Here is a 19,475-nt window from a genome sequence, read left to right on the forward strand (position 1 = left end):
TTCATGGAATTTTAATGCCAAGATATGATTCTGGATGCGCTGTTCATAACCCATGTACAATACATTTAAAAGACACAAGGTGAAAAAAGAACATGAGGCTAACTAGAGACAAGCAAGTAAGAAATGGGTCACACATGGTGGAAATTTTGGCTTGATGATCACCATTTCTCTCATTTCAGGAAAATTTACAAAGTAGGTTATAGCTTCAAGTTTGAATCTTTGATTCCCTATTCATTAACTAAAGCCTTTACGAAGCAACAGGTTTTATCTTTCCTAAAGTCAGAGTAGGGTCAGTCTATCTAACAAGAGATTCTCTTTCTTTGTTTTTAGAATATGTCACAAATTCAGAGGTGGTGTAACCTGGTGGCAAGAGCCTGCACTTTGGACTCAGACCAGACCTTGATTCTAGGCCACCGATGGCATTTAATAGCCAGGTAACTCTAAGCAGAGTATTTCTCCTTAAGTTTCATTTTCTTTCTCTATAAAATGGGGACAATAATATCCAAATTAGGGGACTGCTATGGAGATCAATGTGATAATGCAGAGAAAGCACTTAACCTAGTGATTGCCACAAATGAAGACTCAGTAAATGTCAACTATTGTTACCGATAGTAATAACTTAAAAGCTCATTGTTTAGAGTATATGTAAGGAGAAGGTTATGTCCTGATGTGATATTACATCGACTAAATACAGATCCACTTGTATCTACCAAAATATTGAACAGACCCAATATCGTAGCCTACTTTATAATTCCTTTCTTGATGATAACTACAGTTAAGACTGTTGAGAATCTATCAAGTGCCAGACACTCTGATAGGCACTTTGTACACATTATCTCATTTAATTCTCATATTGCCTTCTATCGCTGAGGAAACTGAGGCTTCGAGAGGTGAAGTCATTTACCAAAGAGCACACAGCTAGGAAATGACATAAATGCAATTCATTCAGAGATATTTGGATTCCAAAGCCCATGCACTTTTTGTCATGGATTGCCTTATCCTCCCTCCAATGATACTTTGTCTATAAAAAACTAGATATTTTCAAATGGTCTTTCAAGTGCATTACAGGTCCCCACTCATAACTTAGGGTCAGCTTTTGAGCTACCCAATCAATGTATGTAAAAGAATGTATTCCACTTAGTACTGATCAAATTCAACCCAGCATTTGTTTATCTAAATGCACCTCTAGTCAGTGTGCATACGTACATTTTTGCTGTCAGGAATCCATAGGAGAATTTTCCAAGCTTTACGTTCCCAAGTACCCATTTGTTCTCTAAACATCCAATACAGAATGGCAGTGGTTCTTCCGAGTTTTATCCATCAGCCATTGGAATGGTTCCCAGTGAGACATTTCTCTAGAGAGCATGGTAAGTTGCTTCAAATCTCCTTGAAATAGAAAGAGGAAAAATAAGCAAAAATAAGAGATATAAATCATCATAATACGAGCTAATAGTTAATAAGCATTTGCTATATGCCAAGTATTAATAATGACCATGATACACACATAAAAACATTTCATGGATTATGAAATTAATTTAAGATTTAGAGAGATTAATATTCTTAAAGTCACACAACTAGAATGTGACAGAAAATTCAAACCTGGATCTGTTCTACACAGAGCCCAGCCTCCTTTATATCATACTGTACTGCCTTATAACCATTTAACTCTGTGTGTGTGTGTGTGTGTGTGTGCAGATAGATACATACATACATAGATAGTCAGATAGATAGATAGAGTGTGCCATATGCCAATAATGTCCACTAGAAGTAAGAACTCTTACCAAAAAAGAGTCTTAGTTATATTTCCCATGTAACAGACAACTATTAGGTCAAGATTTACTTGCTACAAATATCAACACATTAAAATATTTACTGAACTTTGATCCCTGTTAAGAACGCAAAATGAGAGAAGTCCACACACATTTGTGGAAAAACTAAAATATCATTTATTCATTGATGCTCAGGATCCCAGTGAAAGCCAAACAGTCTATTTCAAACAACTGTACAGTAAGATTCGGCAAAAGAAGTAGAAGCTAGACCCAAGCAAGTCTCCTAAGTGATCTTTCTGCTGTAGCATCATCTGGATTCAGCCTTTTCTAACAACATATTTATCCAAAATATAAATATCCAGATAATAAACTACCTACTGTGTTGTACTGCATAATAAAACTAAAGATGAAAAAATTAGTTGGGCTTTGACAATCAATAATTGTGATTTAATCAAATTGCCTTATAGATGTATAATCAATTAATCTGACTTAATCATGATGCCCTTACACATGTGTAATTATTCTGAAAACTTAATGGAATGCTAATCTACTGTTAATTTCAAATTTCCCAGAAAACCACCTAATGCAAAATACTTTTTAAAAAGTGTATAACTATATAAGTCTGGAAATTTAAAAAATATTTGCTTCCAGAATTACAATTACTTTTTTTCATTTATTTATATATTTTTGGCTGTGTTGGGTCTTCGTTTCTGTGCGAGGGCTTTCTCTAGTTGCAGCAAGCAGGGGCCACTCTTCATCGCGGTGTGCGGGCCTCTCACTATCACGGCCTCTCTTGCTGCGGAGCACAGGCTCCAGACGCGCAATCTCAGTAGTTGTGGCGCACGGGCTTCTTTGCTCCGCAGCATGTGGGATCTTCCCAGACCAGGGCTCAAACCCGTGTCCCCCTGCATTGGCAGGCAGATTCTCAACCACTGCGCCACCAGGGAAGCCCAAGAATTACAATTAGTTTTTCAAGAAAGCAATTTTAAAGTAGATACATCTTCTCTTCATACTAACTGTAAGGGTATTAATATTTTTATGTGTGAAATGATGAGCTTAACTAACTGTAGTGTATGCTAAAAGCCAAAATAAATGTATAAATTATATTTAGCCACCTAACAATTTTTTGTTTTACGGAAGTGGAAACAGTAGCAAATCATTTTTCTATACATGAGGGAATAAACAAAGATATATTCTTTAGAAATAAGGTAAACCAAAGCAAACAATAACTAAATTCCAACTCAAATCAAGAAAGTTTAAGTTGCTGGGGAGTTTAGTTAACAAATAAAACCCATGTATCAATAATACAGAAAAAGAAAGACCCGTATTTAGTCAGTTTAATTCATAAAGCATTTATTGAAAACCCACTAATGTGTCAGGCCCTGTGTTACGCCCTAGGGTCCAGTGGTGACTCACTCACGTCCTCAAAGTAGCCACTGTGTAGTTGGGTAGACAAAGATTACTTAAGAATAACTGTGGTACAGGGCTTCCCTGGTGGCACAGTGTTTAAGAATCCACCTGCCAATGCAGGCGACACGGGTTCAAGCCCTGGTCTGGGAAGATCCCACATGCCGCAGAGCAACTAAGCCCGCAAACCACAGCTACTGAGCCCGTGTGCCACAACTACTGAAGCCCGTGCGCCTAGAGCCTGTGCTCTGCAACAAGAGAAGCCACCACAATGAGAAGCCTGCGCACTGCAACGAAGAGTAGCCCCCGTTCTCCACAACTAGAGAAAGCCCACGCGCAGCAATGAAGACCCAACGCAACCAAAAATAAATTAAAAAAAAAAAAAGAGTCCTAGCCCCCTCCTCTAGCCCTTTTCAATGATCACCTCTCCCCTCTGCCTCCTTTCCCACCACTCTACTCATAACAAATCTGATACTCTGGCCCGTCACGCAAGGACTTAACTGATTACATGCTGAAACATCTTTCTGGATAATTTCTAGTATAATAGGGATTTAAATTCATAAAACGACACTCTCAGGAGAGAGCATTTCAGACATGAGCTAGCAGGTAGAAGCAGAATTCTTGGAGTAAGGAGGATTTATTTTATTCCCCTCAAAATTGCTCCACATAGGATGTTGCTAATCAGCTTACAAACCAGGCAAGAAAAAACAGCTGCTTTTTGGATTCATAGCACAGTTATTCAGGCTAGAAAACACCTTAGAGATTATCTGGTTGAACTCTCTATTTTATAGATGAGAAAATGGAGCTTCAGAGAGGGGAAATGACTTTTCAAAGTCACTCAATGAACAACAGGACTAGATGCCAAGTGCCAATATATATATACTTATGTATTTTTTAATTAGGCAACTCTGAGATAGGAAGGATACAATTAATTTACAGCTTAAAAGAGCTCACTGAATAATCTGGCTGAGCTTTGCCTTCTGTTGAAAGCATTTGTATTGGAGAAAATTCTTAGAATTTAGAAATTCTTGACCACAGGGCCCGTGTCAGTCATTTTGCTTCCCTGTACCTAGCATGTGCTTTGCATAATAGGTGAGCAATGAGTGATATATTAGATTTGCTCCTTTAATTCTTATCTTTTAAAGGAGAAGGATTCTTTTGGTTTTGCTTTGTACATATAAAACAACCAGTCACATTCTTTCTTATGTGCTGTGTTCATCATTTCACCTATCATTGTACCACAGTTATTCTTTTTTTTAAAATTAATTTATTTGTCTGTTTTTATTTTTGGCTGTGTTGGGTCTTCATGGTGGTGTGGGCTTCAGTAGTTGTGGCATGCAGGCTCAGTAGTTGTGGCTCACGGGCTCTAGAGCACAGGCTCAGTAGTTGTGGCACACGGGCTTAGTTGCTCCACGGCATGTGGGATCTTCCCAGACCAGGTATCAAACCTGTGTCCCCTGCATTGGAAGGCAGATTCTTATCCACTGCACCACCAGGGAAGCCCGGGACTAGGACTCTTATCAGAAGCCAAATCTCACCTAGTTATTAAATGAACTCGATTTAAACTAGATGAACTAGATCTAGATCTAAAATTAGATCTAGTTCTAATTTTGCCTGTACCCGGGCAATGGCCAAATTAAGCCAATGCAGTCAATGCCTTGCATCAGGACCTACAGGTTGTGAGGGGCCCACGTGTGCTCCCATCCAGGCTAGGGATAGGAGAGAATTGCTGGGGCTGACAGCCGATTCTGAAAAAGGACAATCCTGTGATGTGCAGCACTGGCCGCGGAGCTGGTGGGATAAGTCCCCACCCCCTGCTCAGATCCCTACCTACCACCCTGTCCCCCAGACTAGACTCCAGGCCACCAGGAAGGAGATGCATAATTCCACAGTGGCCTTGGCTTTCTGTAGCATGGTGCACTTGTGGCTGCAGAAATGGAATTAATTTCTGTTCTTTACCAGTTGCTCTATCTCCCTCTCCTCTTCTTTTTTTTTTTTTTTGCGGTACGCGGGCCTCTCACTGTTGTGGCCTCTCCCGTTGCTGAGCACAGGCTCCAGACGCGCATGCTCAGCGGCCATGGCTCACAGGCCCAGCCGCTCTGCGGCATGTGGGATCTTCCCGGACCAGGGCACGAACCCGAGTCCCCTGCATCGGCAGGCGGACTCTCAACCACTGCGCCACCAGGGAAGCCCCCTCTCCTCTTCTTAACTCCCTCCCCCATCACAAGAATCTTCACCTTACTTATCCAAACCCTCTTCCTCTGTTTGTATTTTTTAAATATTTAGTGTCAAGAACTGTGAAGGCATATAATGGATATTATTCAGCCTTAAAAAGGAATGAGATCCTGATTCATGATTACAACATGGATGAGTGTTGAAGACATCATGCTAAACGAAATAAGTCAGACACAAAAGGACAAATATTGTATGATTCCACTTACACGAGGTACCTAGGGTAGTTACATTTATAGAGACAAAGTAGAGTAGTGGTTACCACGGGCTTGGGGAAATGGGAATAGGAGCTAAGTGTTTAATGGGTAGAGTTTCCATAAGGGATGATGTAAAAGTTGTGGAGATGCATAGTGCTGAGGGTTGCACAGCAATGTAAATGTGTTGAATGCCACTGAACTGTGCACTTAAAAATGGTTAACATGGTAAATTTTGTTATGTAGATTTTATCATACACACAAAAAAACTATGAAGACTAAGCTTTTTTACCCTGCTTACAAGCTAACAAGTTAACCTACAGTTTCCTTGATGCTGACAAGACATGGGACTCCTGGGTCAGAGTCAAAGGACTGCTACTCACAGCAATAGCAGAAGCCAAAGCACCAGCATATTCTTCACCAGTGTGACAACCCCACCCGCCCCGTTCCCCCAGGGCAACAGGAAGAGGCCCAGGTGACACCAGCACACACACTGGATTGCATTATGAGAGTGGAACTTTGAGCTTAGGGAACCTGAATATTTTATAAGGAGCAGTAAGCAGGCCTGCTCTTTGCTCCAGCGGCAGCCGTTCTCTTTATTATACTGGAGAGGGGGTGTGCCTGCCTTTGCCCTGGAGGGAGATACCTTCTCTATTTTCAAACATCCCTGAAAAGATAGCCTGGAACAAAGGGAAGCCAGAGGCTTTCTTGCAAGATGTGCAGAAACATGACAGACCCATGGAGAATTGTCTCCCAACAATCAACACAGGTTATTTTTACAAAAACAATAACTTTTTTCTTTTTTTTTTAAAGTGAGAACCAGACTAAAGAGTAACAGACGTGAATCTCCAGTTTCAATTTATTTTTAATTTCTTTTTAACAGTTTTATAGAAGAAAAATTTATTGTACATACCATAAAATTCATCCATTTTGAGAGTAAAGATCAGTGAATTTTAGTAAATTTATACAGTTGTGCAACCACCACCAAAATCCAGTTTTAAAACACTTCCATCACTGGAAAACTTCCCTCATGCCAGTTTGCAGTCAGCCCTTGGTCACTTCCACAACCCAGGCAACCACTGACCTGATTTCTGTCCCTACAGTTTAGCCTTTTCTGGAAATTTCATACAAATGGAATCATAGAATATGTAGACTTGTGTGTGTTTTTTTTTTAACCTCGCAAGATGTTTCTGAGATTCATCCATGTTGTTGCATGATTCAGCAGATGGCTTCTTTTACTGCTGAGAAGTACTTCACTAAAAGACACACCATGTGTTGCTTATCTGTTCATCAACGAAGCAACTTTGCATTGTGTCCAGTTTGGGGCTAGTATGAATAATGTCACCTTGAATTTTTAAATCTATTTTTCCTTATATAGTTAACCAAAGTTGGTGTAATAGATAACAGAAGTATCAAAACACTGACCAAAAAGTATTGCTATCTAACACTTATATAGTACTTACTATTTGCCAGGTGGTATTAAAAATGCTTTATATGTATTAACTTCTTTATTCCTGACAACAATTTATAGATACTATTATTATAATACCTTTTTCATTAATGAGAAAAACTGAGTATAGAGAAGTTCAGTAACTTGTTCCAGGACAAACAGCTAAAATGTGTTAAAGCAAGGATTCAAATTCAGATAACCCATATCCAGAGTTCACATGTTAACCAGTACATAATATTCCCTTATAATTAAAACAAACCAATTCTGACAAAATTCTATAGCTTCCTCACCTCTTTTAATATTGCAGACACCATTTTCATATCTGATGCAGGCACATGTCTCCACGTATTAATTAATTATGTTCTGTGTTCCCTTATTCTCTCTTTCATACCATAAGAGCCCCCTTTCCTCTCCTAGTCTACACTGAAGCAGAAACAAAGATGCAAAAACACAACAAATCACAGTTTCAGACTAGTAGTTTCAGATACAAGCTTACAGAGCTAGCTTTTCCTATCCTGCTCCCTAGATAAGACAGCCTAGAAAAAAGGAGAGGGAAAAGGCAGGGTAGTTACTAGAACAGGAAAGCAAAGATCAAAAGAAGGGCTGGGGTGATCCTCAACCTGGAAGGAAGTGGACCTTTGATGAAAAGAGCAAGGGAGTAGAGAGAAAGACAGGGAATAATTTTCTTCAAAAATGAACTCAACTTCGGAGACACTAAGTGAAGGAAGCCAGTCACAATGGACAAATGCTGTTGTATGATTCCACCTATATAAGGTACTGGGGTCAAATTCAAGGGAGAACAGTAGTTGCCAGAGACTTGGATGGCGGAGTGGAGGAAATGGGGAGTTATTGTTTAATGGCTAGAAAGTTTCAGTTGAGCATGATGAAAAAGTTCTGGAGATGGATGGTGGTGATGGCTGCACAACAATGTGAATGTACTTAATGCCACTGAACTGTGCACTTGAAAATGGTTAAGGTGACAAATTTTATGCTAGGCATATTTCACCATAATTTTAAAAAATGGATTCTTCTGATTCGTCACTGTTCAGCATAGACAGTCCACCATTCAGCAGTCCTGGACACTGATAACCCTATTCCCCTCAACAGAGATGCAATACTTGGCCACCTGGTGGGGGGAGAAGAGCATGATGGGAGACCTGTGCCCCTCCCACGGGGGAACTCAACAGTCCTGGTTGGGACTCTCTCAATGAGGGCAGCAATGGACACAACATTATCACACTTGGTTCTCATCAGTGTGTACACACTATGTTCTACTTTGTCTAACAATTGATGAATGCATTGTACTATTTCACCATAATTTGTTACCTAGTCTCTAGGTGTTGGCCACATGGATATTTCCAGTTATTCACTAAGACTAGAAGTTAGAACCAAGAATTAGGAGCATCTTCATTTTCACCTCAGCTCTTTTACCACATCTATGTGTGTGTTCCCTTCAGAGGCAGCCTTTTAACCCCTCTGGTTCTGTTCTTTCATAGTTCTCCTAATGGAGTGGGATTGGAAGAGTGGTTCTCCATCCTGGCTACACATCAGAATCACCTGAGGAGTTTTTAAACCATCCTCAGGCTCAGGCCATATTCCAGGACAATTAACTCTGAATCTCTGGGCATGGGAGAATGAGTGTTTCTAAAAGCTCCTAAATGATTCTAATATGCAGCCCTAGAGGAAAAATAATCTCCTAGGTCTATTTTGGTTCTAAAATGATGAAATTCTCTGAATTAAAAAGGGAGCTATAAATATTTTATACAAATAAAGTTTTCCTTTCAATTACCTCCTTGGGAAGTATTTCCCCAGAAAGGAACTACAAATTGAAGGAAATGTTTCGTGAGAGTGCTATTTGGAACATTAGGCTAATCTATAATGCCACCTACCAAATATGAATGCACCCTTTCTTCATTGCTCCATCAACATTGGAACGTACAATTTTATTTCAGCAAGTTTAACAGATGTGAAATATATCTCATAGCTATTTTTAAATGCATTTTTAAAATTCATGGTAAGGCCAGATATTTCCTTCAACATAAGCTATTTGGTTTTCCTCTTGTATGAGCTTCTTTTGACCTTTGACATGGAGATTGATTATTTTTCTTGAGATCATTATTAATCTGTTAATATAATAATAAATAAAAATTTTAAATAAGATAAAATAGCTACCATTAAACCTCCTGTGTACTAGATACTATATCATGCTTTACACATAGTATTTTATTTATTTCTTACAAAAACCCTACAAAGCAGTTATCATCCCCAAGTTATAAATGAGAAAACTAAGTTTCAGAGAATAACATTAGACAAGTTACCCAAGGTCACATAGCCAGCAAATAGTAGAGTTGGGATTTGAACCCAGTTCCATCTGGCTTTAGTGCTCCATTCTCTTTCCTGGACAGGAAAGCACTTAATGCCTGCTCTGCTCACAGCATCTGCTGATATTCTGCACCGTGTGATTCCTACTCTATGACCACAGGTGACGGGTCATTTCAAACCCAAAGGTTACTGATGTATATCCTGGCAGCAACCTATGATACATAGCCTGGGCCAAAAAGGTGAGTCAAGCCAATCACATTCCTAGCTTACAAATTTGATTTTGGAAATACTGAGTGTCAATACACTTACTAGAAGGACCAAAAGTCAAAAAAGCCTGAACCAAAAGATGCCAGGGGTATATCTGGGGTCAGAGAAGCCATGGCAAGCTGAAATTATGAGGGACCAGAAACTAAAATTAGCAGCGAAAGGCAGTTGGTAGAGAGAAAACACAGTAGATGCTCTTAAAGAAGCAGCAGGTCACTCAGAGAACAATCATTCGGCCCATGAGAGAGAAACAAGAGTCAATCCCTCAAGTTACTGAATCCAAAAAAAATGGTTCTGAAGAACCTAGGGGCAGGACAGGAATAAAGACGCAGATGAAGAGAATGGACTTGGGGACACAGGGAGGGGGAAGGGTAAGCTGGGACAAAGTGAGAGAGTGGCATGAACATATATACACTACCAAATGTAAAATAGATAGCTAGTGGGAAGCAGCCGCATAGCACAGGGAGATCAGCTCGGTGCTTTGTGACCACCTAGAGGGGTGGGATAGGGAGGGTGGGAGGGAGACGCAAGAGGGAGGAGATGTGGGGATATATGTTTACGTATAGCTGATTCACTTTGTAATACAGCAGAAACTAACACACCATTGTAAAGCAATTATACTCCAATAAAGATGTTTAAAAAGGATCTAAATAGAGAGAATTACTACAAGAATTAATATAGTAACATAAAAGACTTTATTCATTGTTATCCCCTGCCTTGGACAATAATTTTCATTGGCTTATATATCCAAACAAGAGCTAACCTGTCTGTGGCTAATCTGGTCACCTCAACTACCTATGTCCCAGGAGATTTTTCATTCTGGACCTAGCAGGCCATACAGAAGTTTGATAACATTCATCCGGTTGAGTTTCAACACAGGACTACATTCATCATTTAACCACTTCCTAAATCTCCCTTATTTTTTTCTATACCTTTGCCCCAGAGTTCTTAAATAGGTTTACAGTTTTAACGTAGGTTTACTGCACACACATGACATGTCTGGCACTGTGCAAGGTACTGGGAATACAAACAGAAGAAGGTGCTCTTGGGAAGTACGTCTACCTTCTTATCATAGTTCTTTCTTTGTCCAGCAGTAAATAATGAATTGCGTAGCACACAGTAAGACACCAAAGAATACTGACTTTGGGAAAGCCCCTTCAAACTTGACCTCTGGCTCGTCGACCTGTCAGGGATTCCTGGGTAGTGCTGCCAGACCAGTGCTTTAATGCTTTACTGAATCAGCACGTGAGGGACAATGCAAAAGGAGGTGTTCTGTGTTAAATGTTGACATGTTATATGAAATGGAATCTGCCCATAGAAATTACTTTCATTTACCATTATTTCTCCAGGAGAAAGAAGAACTCAGAATCAAAAGTTACAATACACTTACAGATGGCTGGCAAATCAGTTATTTTCCCAAGGCACTAACTTCAGTGGAATTAGGAAGTCTGCACAAGACCTTAGAGTCTCTTTTCCTGGGAAGAACAAAAAAAATAAGTCAACATTTGGGGTAACTATTCGCACTCCAAATTATTAACACAGTCATTCTTATCAATGATTAGCATGTGTCAACAATAAATACTCCTGCCTTTTCTATTCCCCAGCATATGACCTTGGGCAGGTTATTAACCTCTCTAAGCTTCAAGTTCCTCATCTGTAAAATGGAAATGACGGTAACTACCCTGCAGGACAATGACTGAGAGTTAATAAAACACGTAGCCGAATGCCTAGCTCTGTAAATATAATAACAATAACAATTCATTAGTTTGTTAAAAGTATACACTGAAAAACTTCTACTTAGCTAGTGTAAAACTAATATAGGATATGTTTACAAGTGAGTTGGAAAGCAAGTCAAACAGACATGAAAAAGCAGAGAACAATCAAAAATGATCTAATATTTTTGAGCGCAATAGGACGTTAAACGTGAGGTTCATGATATCTCAGAATTTTGGCAGACATCCCAGAGGCTGAGAATATTAGTTGTCAGAATATCTATTCAGGACATGTTCCAAGACTGTGAAATCAATTTTGTGACCCTTAGTTAATGTTCCTCCTCAGGAATTATAAGAGGCAAGATCAGTCTCTAGACCTGAGAGTTTCTAGAGAGACCAGCATCCAGAATTCTTTGGAGAGAGGTGTCAGGATTTTGCTCATCCATTCCACACACATTGTGTAGGGAGTGAGTGATTCTTCTCACAGCACTTTGAATACACCTTCAGCAGGTAACGTTGCTGGAGGAAAGCATACTGCCGGTTTAATTATTGTTCCATGGTAGGCCATTTGTCTTTTCTCTCTGGAAGTTTTTACTATTTTCCTTTATCCTTGATGTTCTGAAGTTTCACTGTGATGTGACTTGGCATAGATTTATTTCTATTTTTCCTGCTTCACATTCAGTGCACTTTCAACGCGAATAAAGATTTTTTGACTCTCTTTCAATACTGGGAAACTCTTAGTCGTTGTCTCTTTTAATACTGTTTCCCATCATTCCCATTTTTATCTTGTTCTGGATTTCCCATTAAATATACAATGGATTGTCAAAATATATCCTCCCTGACTCTTGACAGCTCTTTTATACTTTTATCTTCTTGTCTCTTTGTGCTGTTTTAGTGAATGCCTCTGTGCTGTCTTCTAATCCACTACCTCAAAACGTCCAAAACTGTAACTGTCATTTCCTACCGTCACCATACCCCACACTCCAAACTACTTCTCCCCCATGTTCCTCATTTCAGTGATTGTCAGTGTCATCTGTCAGAAATCCCGATTCTTCCTTCTCCCAGGCTATTCCTCTGAACTATCAGAGCAATTTTAAAATAACACAATTCTGCTCATATTAACCCCATACTTAAGACAGATCAGTGGTATCCTACTGACCTTCAGAAAATGACTTAGAGGCCATTTGGGATACAGTCTCTGCTTACTCCTTTAGCCTCATAGTTCTACCATTTTCCCCTTATATTCTACTTTCCAGCTCTTCATTCAGTCAATATGTATTTTTACTTACTGAGTGCCTGTAATGTGCTAATAATAATCACTGTTCTAGGTCTTGGGGATACTTCAGTAAACAAAGAAGCCTAAAAACCCTGTCTTCATGGAACTTAATAGGGAATATGTTCTGGTTTACATTTTAAAGGATTACTCTTTGGCAGTGTGGAAGTACCACATAGGGGGACGTGGAAGTAAGGAGACAAGTTAGAAGGCTATTGCAAAAATCCAGGCTTGAGAGAGGTTACCTTGCACTAAAATGGTAGTAAAGTTGGTGAGACTAAGTCATATTCCAATATATTTTGAAGGACTTAACCAATAGGTATGTGCTAATAACTGTTCTAGACCCTGGAGATACTTTGACTGAAAGACTGGATGAAGGTCATGAAAGAAAAAGCGGTGGCATAGATGAGTCAAAGGTTTTTGACCTGAGCAACTTAAAGGATTGAAATGCCATTAACCAAGCTGGAGAAGACAACAGGAAGCGCAGGTTTTGGAGTCTGAAGGTTTAGATGCCTGGCAGACCTCCTCTTGGAAATGTCAAGTGAATATTTAGATACGTGAGTCTGGAGTGCAGGGCAGAGGTTTTGGCCAGAGATACACACTTGGGAGTGATCAGTGTCTAAGTAGTATTTAAAGCCATGAAAGTAGGTAAGATCAGCTAGGGAAGGAGTGTCGACAGAAAAGAAAAGAAAGCCAAGCACTGAGTTCTGGGCTACACTGAGGGATTAGGGAAATTAGGAGGTATTGGCAAAAGACATTGAAGAGTAGCCGTAAGGAAGGAGGAAAACCAGGAGAGTGAGGCATCCTGGAAGCAAAGAAGAAAGTATTTCAAAGGTGAGGGAGTGATCACTCGGGCAATTGGCCATGATGACATGGAGGTCATTGGTGACCTTGATAAGCGCTTGTTGGTGGAATGGCTGGGAAAATAAGCCTTATTATAGTGAGTTTAACAGAGAACTAGAGCCAGTGAGTATAGGTGACTCTTCTGAGGACTTTTATAAAGGGGAACAAAGAAACAGGACAATAGCTGGAGGAGGAAAGGGCATCAGAAAGAGGGTTTTTTTTGGTGTTTGTTTATACTATAGCAGTTTTCTATTGCTGCTATAACAAATTACCACAAACCTAGTGGTTTAAAACAATACAACTTAATTTTCCTACAGTTGTGTAGATTAGAAGCCCAACTTGGGTCTCACTAGGCTAAAATCAGGCTGTCAGCAAGACTATGTTCCTTTTTAAAAACTCTAGGGGAGAATCTGTTTCCTCGTCTTTTCTAGCTTCTGGAGTTCATCCACATTCCTTGGCTCCTGGCCCCCTTCCTCCATCTTTAAAGCCAGCAATGTTACATCACTCTGAACATTCTTCCATGGTCACATCTCCCTCTGATTGTCATATTCTGCCTCCTTCTTCTACTTTTAAACCCTTGTGATTACACTGTGCCCATCGTGATAACACAGCATAAACTCCCTATTTTAAGGTCAGCTCATTAGCAACCTTAATTTCATTCTTAATTCCTCTGTTATGTAACCTAACATAGTCACAGGTTCTGGAATTAGGATGTGGGGAGCCTGCCATACATGCGATACATTACAGCTTACTTGTTGATGGGAATAACCCAATAAAGAGAGAGAGAACCTGATGACGCTGGGGAGGGCAGAATTGTTGGAGTGACATGAGTGAGCAAAGGGAGGAACTGGTTTTCCATAGGAGCAAGGAGGGTTCCTCTCAATTTAACAAAAGAGGAGTGAGAAGACAACAAATGGGGACAGATGCTGGTTGGTGGGTAAATGTGGGTGGTGTGGGAGCTTGCGGGAGTCATTTTTTTTCTCAGTGACTCAGAAGCAAGGTCATGGACTGAGAGCAAGGATCGGGGGAAGGTGTTGAAGGTGAGAGAAGACAGAAGTTATAAAACTGACATCGAAGAGATTAGGAGCATGAAAGAAATAGAGAAATGTCACGAGTACCTAGGTAGCATCAAGGGCCCACTTGACGTCTGTTGTCATTATTTAAAGTGTGCCCATTCAGCTTGTTTCCTCCAGCCAGGTAGACAAAACATGGGTACATTAATTAGCTAGGTTAGGTTAACTGCTCGACAAACTCCAAATCTCAGTGCCTTAACCAACCAAAGTCGATTTCTCACTAAGAAATGTACATGGACTATCTCACCTAATCCATACAATGGTTGAATAACATGAATACCATTATTATGCTCTTTTCCAGATGAAGAAACTAAAGAGTTAATTGTAGCAAGCCTAAATCATAATTTTTGTTTTAGGTATTAGTTTAATTTGGGGGTATTTTTTAAAAAATTTTTCCCTCATAAGATTAATTCAGAAAATGTAATTTGGTCACTATACTCATTCATTAACAAAATATTATTAGAATCAATTATGTTAGGCTATGTATTTCAAATTATGAACCATAATATTATATTAGGAATCTTTGTCTTTTAGTAGTTGGAGCAGCATTTCTTCAGTTAATTACCAGAGCCCAGTAACTTATTTTCTAGGTAATTCTTATTTCTTATTTTGGTTTGGTTTATTCATATTCTCTCTTCTTGTATCTTGTTTAGTATTTTAATTTTCCTAAGCATTTATCTATCTTATTTTTTCAGATTTACTAGTATGGAAGTAATAACTTTCCTCAAATATTCTTAATTCAACTTCACATTATTTTTTTAATATCATTCCCGAATTTAGAAATAATTGTGATTTTTTTTTTAAATGCAATTCTTTATGTAGAATTTTCTATACCCTTTTAATATACTACTTGTAGTTTTGGCGCTTTTAAGCTATTAACTTTAAAGTAAATACAGATTAACTCAAACACCTTTACTTCATTTAAAAGAAAGAAGCTCCTCCTACTGTTTTACTGAATTAATGCTAATTGTTACATTCTATTTCATGTACAGAGAATTAGAATTCCACTTATGTAGGTAAAACCAGAACGTAAGCCATGTCTCTTAACATTCAAAAATTTCTTACATGCAATAAAAATTGCAAGTGATCATTACAAAATTATTGACTTAGGTAGTAAACACCAAGGGTCAATTCAGCTATGCTTCTTTGTTGTTTGGGTATTGAGTTCCCCTTCTTGGACCAAAGAAGAGAGCGCAGCATAGTAAAATTAAATGTGGGCTTTGGGTCAGGACACTTACTAGCTATGTGCACTTGAACAAGTAACCAGTTACTGAATATTTATTGGCACCCATGGATAATTAGGCCCTTTATTAGGAGTTAGGGATTCGTGAACAAGAAACACTGGCCTCTGCCCTTCTATCTTACCCCTGGACAAGCAGAGACATGAGTTATAACCCTGGTTCTTTTATTGTCTTTTGGTAACATGTGCAAGTCACTAAAGTATTTAAGCCTCGGTTTCCTAATCTGTGAAACAGAGGTGATAATACTTACCTCACGGGGTCATTGTAAGAATTAAATGATAAAAATGCTTATGTACTAATTAAATGCTTATGTACTAATAAAAATGCTTATGGAGCTTCCCTGGTGGCGCAGTGGTTGAGAGTCCGCCTGCCGATGCAGGGGACGCGGGTTCATGCCCCGGTCCGGGAGGATCCCACATGCGGCAGAGCGGCTGGGCCCGTGAGCCATGGCCGCTGAGCCTGCGCATCCGGAGCCTGTGCTCCGCAACAGGAGAGGCCACAACAGTGAGAGGCCCACGTACCTCAAAAAAAAAAAAAAAAAAAAAAAAAGCTTATGTACTAATTAAATGATAAAAATGCTTATGTACTAATACCTAGTACATAAGAGGTATATAGTAACTGTGTGTTCCTTTTCTTTCTCTCTGTGCTTTTTTCTTTCTTTAGAGCTGATCTCGGGGTGGGGGGGGCGTGGAAAAGAGCCTTACCTTGAGGCAGGAGCAATAGTGCCCTTTCAGTGTAATTACAGCACTCCCAAATAATTGCATACTATATAGTCTGAGTTCCTGAAACATGGTTTTTCCCAGCCTTGGCACTACTGACATTTTTGGCAGAATAATGCTCTGTTGTAGGGGGCTGTCCTGTGCATTGTGGTGTTTAGCAGCATCCCCGGCCTCTACACACTAGATGCCAGTAGCAGCTCCCTGGTTATGAAAATCAAAACTGTCTCCAGACATTGCCAAGTGTTCCCTTGGGGGAAAGTCACCCCTGGTTGTGAACCTCCACATTAGTGGATCATAAATTCACATGTAGTAGGTCTTGAGCATTTAAAAAAATTAAATGGCATAACGTTGACAAGAATAGAAATCTTAGAAAGTATTACAGGCAGTCAAGTATTGCTTAGTGATATAAATTTCTGTGAGTTGTCAAAAATTTGAAAGCCACTGTACTCAGTGAAAACTTTCATATAAACTCATTTAATCAGAAAACTCTACAAAATAAGGACAGATGTTATCCTCTGTTTTACAAATCAGAAAATTGACTCTCAGATCAGTTGAATGACTTGCCCTCAGGGTTACTCAGTAGGCTAAAGGAAAGATGTGAAACCCATCCCAGGTCTCTAAACTTTTAATGACAAGGTGTAAAGGAGATTGTCACCTGAGGGCAAAGATCTCCCGAAGGGTCCACAAGGGAAGAGATATTAGAGTGAGAGGTCTTTGGTGGTGGGTCCAATCATTAAAATTTAATATCAAAATGTTAGATGGAAATTTGAATAACATTTTATCAAGATATTATTTTTCCACACTGCTAACCTTTGTATACCCACAGTTAATTGGGGAATGAATAAATTAATGAATGAACATGGACCACACAAATCCCTGTGCTCAGTCAGCCAGGCCCTCTGATCACCTCCAGACAATCAGGCAGGCTGCTCCCTTTGCCTGGAATCTCCCTCTCCTCTCTTTCCCCACTGACTTCTAGAATCAGCTCTTCAGTAGTCCTCCGAGGGACACTTTCCACAAGTCCCCAGACAGGCTGATTTCCTCCTCTGTGCTCCTTCTATAAACCTTACCAAATTATGCTGTAATTTTCTGTTCCACGTTTGTTCCCTGATAACTCCCTGTGCCTTTACTCCCTCCCCGTTATCCCAGAGGTAGAAACTATGCTCTATTTTAAAAACCAAATAAACCACAGCACTCACCACAGTGCCTGGCAATGCAGTTGCTGTTTAATACCTGTTGACTGAATGGAAGGAAAGCAGACAGACAAAGCAATTATCTGATACTATAGAAGCAAAAGACTGTTGCTGCTCCCTGCCGCCCTGAGGGGAAAACTATACCGTCCATTTCACCTTATGGGATGACAGCAGTGGGGGCTCTAGCGCCCCCTGGTGGCAGGTGGAGGTGTGAGCACTGCAGGCGGCTCGCCCTGGGTCCAACCCAGGCTCCAAGAACCATCTGCAGTCCCCCGACTCAGCCACCTGGAGTTTGTGCCCTCACTGCCTAGTCTTAGACCCTAAACTGTCCTCGCTCTGTGTCCCCACCTTTGGTGATAAGACTCACTTAGAACCCCTGTTAAACTGATGGCTTCCCAGGACCCGCCCTGCAAGATTCTGATTCAGCGGGCTGGAGATGAGGCCCCCAATATTGTGTATTTTTAACTAGTACCCCAAGTGATTCTCACTACCAAGGCTGTTTGGTAAACTAATCATCTTCGTTTCACTCACGCTGTAGAATTAGGGCAGTTGTTTATTTTTCAGTGACTTTACCTCCAAGTGAACTTGGGAATATATTATTGGTTAAGAGACGAAATGCTCCTGAGGTCCTTGAAGGTGTAGCTTATTCGTATTTCGAGTATATTATCCTGCAGCCTTTACCTTCCAAATGCTCCAATATATTATTGGTTAAGAGACGAAATGCTCCTGAGGTCCTTGAAGGTGTAGCTTATTCGTATCTCGAGTATATTATCCTGCAGCTTTTCCCTTCCTTGTCAGCAGCAGGGTGACTCGAGTGAGGGCCCTTTCGAGGGCGACCCCAAACCTCAGAACTGTTCCGGCCACGTGAGCCAGACCAGGCACGTGACCCCGGGGCCAGGATGACCCTGGAGTGGCATCGGCCCCAGCCCACCCCTTCCTCCAAGGGGCAGGAGTCTGGACGCAGGAAGACAATGGGGGAGGGCTTTCCTTTAACAAGACGCACTGGCTGAAGTGGCCCGGGGCAAGGAGAGCAGAGCACAATAGGCCCCACTTTCTGGCCCCCTTTCCACCAGGCGCACGCCCGAACCACAGTCAGAGGCGGGGGCGAAGTTAGGAAGCTCTCGCTGCTGGTCACGCGTCTTCCTTTCGAGCCGGACGCAGTCAGGCTATCTTCTTCATGGGGTCTGAGGGGCTCTGGTGGGAAACAAAACCGCGAACGTTTTTGAATAGGGAGGAGGTCTTCGGCCGCCCGTGGCCTGAGGAAATCCTTCTGGGACGAATAAATAGTGGCTTCTTGTCTGAGGGCCCTCGGGACTAAACAATGTTTGCTTCTGTGGGGAGGGGCGGGACTCTTCATAAAATAACACGGTACACAGAGATCAAATCTTTTGTCCAAAGGCCTCCTCTCGGTAGACGCGGGCCGCTCGGGGACCTGCAGGCCTACCTCTAAACCTCCTGAGTCACCCTGAGGTGAGCCACACGCGCAGGCGCACGACTGCTCGGCGGCAGGGGCGGGGCTTTCTGAGGCGGGGCGAAGGCCAGTCACGTGGGCCGCGAAGCCCTCTCCGCGATTTCCCTACAAGGACTTGGGCTGTTGGGCCCCGCCCCTGGCCGGGCCCTGGAATGTGCGGAGGGGCAAACCCTCAGGACAGAGTCAACCATTTGCTAAGAGGAAAGGGGGGAAGAAAAGCTTACATTGTAAGAAGAGGTATTAAAAAAAAGGAAAACTCAGTCATCAGACCTGGCGAACCATTACACCTTCTTCTACGTTCTAAGTTGCCCG

The 19,475-nt window shown here is 40.9% G+C and overlaps 1 long non-coding RNA gene across 1 annotated transcript; it reads right to left on the bottom strand.

The window, feature by feature from the left end:
* Positions 1-1,212: 1,212 nt before the first annotated feature.
* LOC137203451 (uncharacterized) lies at positions 1,213-19,442 on the bottom strand. The gene is made up of 3 exons (XR_010933120.1): positions 17,699-19,442; positions 11,029-11,113; positions 1,213-1,386 (listed from the first exon to the last, which is right to left on the bottom strand). It is a non-coding gene; the product is annotated as an uncharacterized lncRNA (long non-coding RNA).
* Between the last annotated feature and the right edge of the window lie 33 nt (positions 19,443-19,475).

This window comes from Pseudorca crassidens, chromosome 12 (assembly GCF_039906515.1).
Source record: "Pseudorca crassidens isolate mPseCra1 chromosome 12, mPseCra1.hap1, whole genome shotgun sequence".
NCBI lineage: Eukaryota > Metazoa > Chordata > Mammalia > Artiodactyla > Delphinidae > Pseudorca > Pseudorca crassidens.